Source organism: Sturnus vulgaris, unplaced genomic scaffold (genome assembly GCF_052056855.1).
Source record: "Sturnus vulgaris isolate bStuVul1 unplaced genomic scaffold, bStuVul1.hap1 Scaffold_195, whole genome shotgun sequence".
Lineage (NCBI taxonomy): Eukaryota > Metazoa > Chordata > Aves > Passeriformes > Sturnidae > Sturnus > Sturnus vulgaris.
In genome coordinates this window covers 10,718,741-10,727,266 of record NW_028276170.1, presented here as the reverse complement: position 1 = coordinate 10,727,266, position 8,526 = coordinate 10,718,741, and positions in this window count along the sequence as shown.

Here is an 8,526-nt window from a genome sequence, read left to right as displayed (position 1 = left end):
AAATAAATCATATGCTGCTTGCCTGTCCATTTTTTACCGTCGGCGCCGTTGCAACTCTCCGGCTTCGGCAGCACGTATGGCCCAGGACCACCTTTGTAGCTCCTGAGGGTGTCTTCCCTACGTCGTTTGACACCGACCCGGTTGCAGCAGGCCCCAACTCTACTTCACCGACCGTGGCGCGTTCTCCCCCGTTTTCTTTTCAGCGACGGAGGGACACGTCGGGGTCACCATTTGTCGGAGAAGGGAGACACGGACACCAATTCGGTCATCTGCAAAGTCTCGTTTATTGATAATTAGAGTGGCGATTAAATACAGTGCTTAATTAGCTCATGCATATTGCAAAAGCTAAGCTCATCATTGGTTGCCTTGCCATATGCGTCACTATGCTGATCGGCTAAGTTTATAGCTACACTTTTGCAATTTCATGGCTAGCAGAGTTTTTCTAGTTCTTCTTTTACAGTCTGTCTTTGTTCATCTTATCACAATTCTACGTGCCTTCCCTCTTACTGTGCCCTTGAGGCTGAGGCCTACTTTGTTGGCCTGACTAAATTGATTTGACTATGGCCTCTCTCTTCTAGCCATTCCTGCACCAGGCTCTCTACAAGTAGTCCTAATAATGCACATGTTAGCATAAACCTTAATTTTTTCAACCAAGCTCCCCCCCAACAGGTTATTCCACCAATTATCATTAAGCATATTGTTTCAGGTTTGTACAGTACATGGGCTATTCGTTTTATTTCTTCTGCAATTTTAGTAATTACTTGACCATTATCATCAATTTCTAAGCAGCATTCAGAATTATTAAACTTCCCACACACTCCCCCTCGATATTTCTGTTTGATTTCACTGTAGCAACTGCTCTGGCCCTAATCCTCCCCCGCCCTGCATGGCCATTGTTCAGTCATCTGCATTCCTCTACAGATCCAACAGTGAGTTAAGTTCAGTAGTAATTTCTTTCATTAATTCTACAAATATTTTTTCCCGAAGTGGGTAATTCCCGTTCGCTGATTTTTTGTTTTATTCTCTCATAGAAGTTAAAACTTCCCCCACGGTTTGTCCTTTTTCCCTTGAACATTTTAGTTATTTTTTTTTTTAATCAATTCCTCCTTGTAGTGATCTTGCACTCCTCCCTGATCTGAATATCCCCACATACCTTCTTTTGGGAAGCAGAGGTGTGTCTCTCCTACTGGGCAACTTTGGTATGCTGATGGAGCCCACCCTCCTTTTCCCAAATTGGTGGCCACTTCTTTCCATAATAGTGCATAATGTGTTTATTACAGCAGGCCGAATTGATGTGTGTGTGGAAGGCAAGGGTGGATACCGTGCATCCCCGTACCCAATTGTCTGGTGACACTTGGAACAAGCATCAGCATTATTTCCTTTTATCATCATTAGCAATAGGATGACTCCCATGACCATTTTCATCCCCCTGCCTCCCTCAAGGCCTACGGGGTTGCTGCCAGTAGCCGAGGTTTGTTTGATCTTCTCGGCAGCAGGGAATATGTCCTGGGCTCTCCCACTTTGTCTTTCTCTTTTGGTAGTGTTTCTTAATTTTGTCCCACTTTTAGCTTTAACATTCCAGTACGAGGTACAGCAGTAACAGCTCGGTATACACAACCCTTCCGACACTTTCTTGTCAATACCGCTGTTCTGGTTTTCCTTCTTTTTTTTTTTTTCCTTATTCCTCCCACCAGTTATGATCATCAATTTCGATTTCTCCTTGTGCTGATAGGGTATTAATACTTTAATAGTTTCCTTACATTCATTTCTTCTACACTGGACACATAATGGGAATGGGGGATACCCACCATAGGAATAACACCACAACAACTCAGTACAATATGGACACCTTTTCTTGATGAACAGGCTACAGCCGGGTTTGGGGCAGGTGACTTTCAGTCCTGATTAGGAGACCTTCGAGACGAATTGATGTGATATTGACATCAAGTCTTCCGAATTCGCCCTTTGAGGTCTCCAGGCTCGGATGTCACTGCCCAACCTGCAGTAGGAGGGGTTACAGGACCCTTGACTCTACTCACAGGTGTCCATCCCTTTCCAGCTGTCCTCACAGCTGTTTCAGTCGTTAACAGAACTAATTACGGTCCTTCCCATTTTGGAGCTAGATTTTCTTCTTTCCATACTTTAATTAACACATGTTGTCCTGGCTTAATTTTATGTATGGCAAATCCTAGAGGGACGGGTTGAGCTAAAATCCCCTTCTCTCTTAATTCTTCCAAGTTTTTGCTGATTGTTATTATGTAATTCTGAAGAGAAGGGTCCTGAACTAAGGTCGGATCAAGGCGTACTCCTTTAGGGTCAGGCATACCATACAGCATTTCATATGGTGAAATCCCTGTTTTCCAATTTGGCATTGTTCGTATATTAGACAGGGCTAGTGGGAGGCACTTTGTCCATGGCATTTTAGTCTCAATCATTAATTTTGACAGCTGTTGTTTCAATGTTTGATTCATCCTTTCAACCCTGCCAGAACTCTGAGGGTGCCAAGGTGTGTGATACTCCCAGCTGATGCCCAGTGCCGGGGTCAGTGACTGCAGCACCTTTGATGTAAAGTGCGTCCCCTGCTCTGAGTCTATTGCTCGAACCAGGCCATACCTTGGGATTATGTGTTCCAACAATATTTTGGCTACCACTTGTGATGTGGCCCTAGCTGCAGGGTATGCCTCTACCCAGTGGGTTAATTGGTCTACTATCACTAGTAAATATTTCCACCTTCCTATTTTTGGGAATTCTGTAAAATCTATTTCTGTTCTTTCAAGGGGTCTGTAAGCAGATTTCTGTCCTCCTGACGGACCTTGTCACATACCTTTTTTATTACTTTTCTGACAAGTCAAACAACTCTGGCTGCTCTGCTTTGCAATATCAAAAATGTTAATGCATCCAAAAGATTTTAAAAATGTGTCTGCTAGCACCATGGCTCCCCAATGAATTCGTTGATGTAATTGCTCAATAATTTGACTGGCCTGGGTTTTGAGTAAAATTTCCCTGCCATTTGGTAAAACCTATTAATTCTCATGCTGTTCTGCCCTTAATTTCTTTATTGTTTGTTTTTCCTGAGGACTAATGTCTTCACAATCACATTCTAAATTTTCTCCTGGTTCCCAGTACAGGAATTGAGGAGTTGTTGTTTTTAGCTCCAAATCTGGGGAAGTGATTAGAATAGCTTCATATTTTAATATTCGGGCATCAGTTAACCATTTCTCAGCTTTTTGATTCAGAATTCCCCTTACGTTATGAGGGGTGTGGACCACTAGGGCTGCCCCAAAGGTAATTTTTCGGGCTTCTTCAATTAAAAGTGCTGTGGCCACTGGGGCCTGGAGGCATGTGGGCCAACCCCGACTGACAGGGTCGAGCAGTTTAGAATAAAATCCCACTGGCTTTCGACTGCCTGCCCATTCCTGGGTGAGTACCCCATATGCTGTTTGATCAGAGGTGTTTACAAATAACTGAAATGGTCTCTCCAAGTCTGGGAGACTGAGTACAGGGGCTTGAATTAAAGCATGTTTGACCTTTTCAAAACTCTTATCATCCTCTTCTGTCCATTTTAGGCGATTAGTGGTAAGTTTTTCATATAGAAATTTTACTTTCTCACTAAATCCCTTTATCCATTGGCGACAATATCCCAGCAATCCCAAAATTTTCCTCACTTCTTTTTTAGTTTTTGGAGGTCCCAGACTTAATATTCCAGAGATTCTATTAGGATCCAATTTCTTTTTCCCTTTACTTAGCCAATGTCCCAAATATTTTACTTCTGGTTCTGTGAACTGTAATTTGGCTTTGGATACCTTCAATCCCTATTGTCCCAAAAAGTTTAAAAGTTTTATAGTCCCATTTCTAGTAGATTTCTCGTCTTTTCCTGCTATTAATAGATCATCTACATATTGTAACAATATTGTAAGGTCTGGTGACTCAAAAGATTGCATTAATTCTTCTAGGGCTTGTCCAAAGAGATTGGGAGATTCTGTAAAGCCCTGAGGCAATAGTGTCCAACGCAGTTGTTGTTTCCTGCCCTTATCAGGATCTTCCCATTCAAAGGCAAAGCAATCTCTGCTACTTTCCTCTAACGGGCATGCCCAGAAGGCATCTTTTAGATCTATTACACTATATCAAGTGTAGTCAGGGGACAACTCTTTTAAGAGAGTGTAAGGGTTTGCTACTACAGGAAATTTGGTAACAGTTCGCTGATTTATAGCCCTCAAATCCTGTACCAATCTGTAATTCCCGTCTGTCTTTCTGACAGGCAGAATAGGAGTATTATGTGGGGACATACATGGTTCCAAAGCCCCCTGTTGAAAAAGGTTTTCTATGAGAGGCTTAAGGCCCCGTCTCCCTTCCAGAGATATTGGATATTGACAAACTCGGATTGGCAAATCAGGATCAGTGATTTTCACTTTGATAGGTTTCATTTTTAACTTCCCTATTTCCCCAGGGGTGTACCACACCTCAGGACATATTTGCTCCTCATCCTTTTGGGTTAAAGCAAAAATTTTAAGCTGCCCTTGGGATACTTCAATTTTCAAATCCTATGCTATTATTAAATCCCTCCCCAATAAATTATTTTCTGCATCTGGCAGTAACAGCAGATCTTTTAATTCAATTTTGATTTGGGTCTCAATTTGCACATTTTTAATAATAGGGACCCGAAATGGTTCATCTTTTGCTCCAACCACTCTCTACTAGGTTTACAGCCTTTTGGTAGGTGTTTAATTGTGGATTTTTCGGTTTCTGTATCTACTAAAATTCCACCTCCTCTCCCTGGGGACCGATCCTTAATTTTATCAAGGGCTCTTTAGATGGTATGGTCCCCAGTACCTACAGCCCCTGACACCCCTATTCATCTTCCTGGAACATTTTTTTTTCATCCTGTATCTGTTCCTTACAATTTTTCCTTATTTGACCTTTCTTGTTACAGTAAAAGCAGGTTCGCCTTGGTGAATTATTTCCTGCTTCATTTCCTTGTTTTGGTGGGGGTTTCCGTGGTTTCCCTCCCCCTTTCTGCTGGGTTTCTTTCTGTGTTTCACGAACTGCAGCTATAAAGATTTTAGCTTTTGCTTTCTGCTTCTCTTAGCAATTCTTGTAACCCCCGATCTTGCCAATCATCTAACTTTTCTAATTTCTTTCTAATATCTCCCCATGATCGAGCAACAAATTGGGTTTTGAGGAGTGCCTGACCCACTTGTGTGTCAGGGTCTATCCCGGAGTACATTTGGAGATCTTTCCTCAGCCGCTCCAACCACTCAGTTGGGGATTCGTCCTTTTTTTTTTGTTTTTGTTCACTAAAGGCTTTATTAATATTTTGTCCTTTAGGAACTGATTCTCGGACACCTTTAACGAGTATCCATCTTAAGTCCATCATATTCTGGCGATGGACATAATTTTTATTTTCCCAGTTAGGATTATTTAACGGCCATTTCTGGTCTCCCCTAGGTCCAATCTGATGCTCCCGGTCCCACACCCTCATTCCAGCCTGTCTGATCATTTCCCGTTCCTCCGTGGTGAATAGGATACTTAATATAGATTGTAATTCCATCCAAGTATACATACTTGGTCCGAGGAATTGATCTAGTCTCTCAGATACCCCTATAGGATCTTCTAATAGTTTTCCCATTTCTTTTTTAAAGTTTCTCACTTCCCCTGTGTTCAAGGGAACTTTTACAAATCCAATTAATCCAGCCTGTTGTCCTGCTAATGGCACTTCCCTCAGGGGGTAAAGGCGAGCCTTTGTGTCGTTATCTCCCTCCTCTCTGGTGATACCATCTCTCCTGGTATTCCTTTGACTGGAGCGAGTTCTCAGAGCTATGGGAGTACCAGGAGGAGAAGTGGGTGCGTGGGGGGGGTCTCCTGTATTTTCTGTATTATACGGAGGTGGGAGATTATCGAGGGGTTCCCAGGTAACCTTTTTTTTATCCTCATCCTCTTTTTCTTTTAAAGTACATATCAAGGATGGCTTGGACTGTTTTGCCCACAGGGCAGCATACTCACATTCCTCTTTGTTAAATGGTTCTTTATGAGCCACATATGTGTTTAATGCCCGACAAATCCAACCCTCAAATGATCGGAACATGGGCCACTATAGGTTATCTTTATGGATAATTTCTTTGGTCCATTCCACCATGCAATATTGAATCAATTTTTCTTTACTTCTTCCTCTGTATACCACCCCTGTGTCCCAACATCTTAATATTACTCCCAAAGGGCTGCCTGGTGCTATTTCTGGCAACCTACTTGTCTTGTCTTTATTTTCCCGGTCTCCTTGTGGACCAAATGAACTTGAACCTCTTCGTGGGTCCCTGGGACTCAGAATCTTACTCTCTCTTTGTCCCATTTTTACCTCAAGGGACTGTCTTGAGGTGTTTGTACTCCCCGATGTGTTCTGCCCGAACCCCTGTCTCTCCTTGGGTCAGGATGGACTGGAACCCGCCTCTACCTGGGCTGGGATGGGAAAAGCAGCTTTTCCCTTCTCCCTCCGTGACTGGTGTGTTGCAATCTGCTTTTCTTTTCCTCCCCCTTCCCCCATCCCCGGGTCCTGCCTTTGCCTGGACTAGGATGGGAAGGACCCAGCCTCTACCTGGGCTAGGACAAGAAAAGCAGTCTCTCCCTTTGTGCTCACTCGCTTCGTCCGGTCACCGGCCAGGTCCCTCGCGGGATGCTGGAAACGCGGATAGAAGGACTCCACTCTCGCTTCGCAGCAAAGGCCACGTCTCATTCAGGCAAGCACACAGTCATCCCCACCAAACCACACAGATACTCACAGTCCGATGCTCCTGTCTGGCTCTTCGTGCACGAGAATTCCAGGTGATTTTGCCGCGGTCTCCCAGGGAGATTTTCCTTGCTCAGTCTCTATGATGCGGGACGTCGATGTGTCCCGAGAATCACTGACGAACCGGGGCCACAGCAGTGGGGCGCCTCCCCGAAATCGCAGTGCCTCTCAGGGCTCCAAGGACGTCCTGGGTTTCGGCACCAAATTGTTATAAATGAGAGACAAAAGTCTCGATATTCAGCAAAATTTAGATTGCTTTATTTCATATAGAAAGAGCAAGCAGCGCTGGGGAACGTGAGGGGTCACCGCCCACTCCACGCTCCACTGAACCTTGGTTTGCAGCCTCTTCTTATACTGTGGGTTCTCGTTCTAATCAATAATTTTGGGGTTTTTTTTGCTGTCATAATTTTGCCAGGTAAGCAGTGGTGGTCGAATAAAAATCCTTACACAAATTCACAAAGCCTTTGGTTGATAATCAGTCACAGATAGCCATCTGGTCCTGGTAGATAACCACCAGAGGAGTTCTGGGAGTCTGGTCCTTGAGATTAGCAGTATTGATTAGACAAAGGCAGGAAGGACTTTTTGGGAAGTCCGATTTTGTAAGCTGGTAGCCGATACAACTTATTTGAAAAACATAACATAATATAACATAATGTAATGTAACATAATACAACATAATATAACATAAGGTGATTTTAAACAGAATGATTTAATCATATAATTTCCTTTATCTAGTGTCCATGCTTCACTTCAGAGCTTAGTATTCTGGTTTAAGCAAACCTCAATGCTTTTGTGATTAACACGAATCTTTTATCAATTGTCACACCCCCAAAATGGGAAAACTGCCCCAAACCCCGGTGGATGAGTGGACGGGAGAGATTTCTGGCAGAAAACTCCAAAAACTCAGAGCAGCATTATGAGAAGTAAATGGAGACCCTTCAAACCAGCTTTCCACACGCCTCCCTCCTTCCAGCTGCACCTCCTACCTCGGCAGTGCAGGGTGGGAGAAACGGCGCTTGCTCTTTTAAAACTTTCAGCAATTTCTTAAACCTTAGAAAAATAGAGAAAAAGACTGAATTAGGAGAAAAATCAGCACTGGGAGCACAGGACTAAACCCCCACGTGCTCCCATACAGAATGGATGTTCTGCCTTTTATACCCCTGGGCCCTCCCAAAGTCTTGTCGCTGAACTCCTTCTCTGCCGTCTATTGCTGGAGACTCCTTTCTTACATCTGCACTGGAGGTCAGGTGTAGGAACAAGCCGGCCCTCCCCAAATGCCCCGACTGCCTGAGCCATGTCGTGACAACAATACAAGGGGGAGGGGAAAGAGGACTATGGGAGGATATATTACAATAACATCATTATACATCCACAAAACTTATCTTAACATACACACACTGTTCATCCTTTAATTGTGAGAGCCAACCACCATGTTGCGTTTCCTAGATACATTGTAAATGGTACATCCCGTGACCCCTGCTGTGCCCTGTATCTTGGTCCCTCTCCCCTCCTGGCCACACAGAGCTGGCTGGGATCCAATTTCTCCCCGCCCCCCCTTTCCAGACCCTAGAAAAGGTCAGGACCCGCTGACCTCGCTCTCTTTTTCCCCCAAGCTCTCTTATCCCGCACTCTTTTTCCCCCAAGCTCTCTTATCCCGCTCTTTCTTTTTTTCCCCCCCACTCTCTTCCCCTGCGCTTTTTCTCTTCCCCCGTTCTCTTCCCCCCCCCCACGCTTTTACCCTGTCCTTC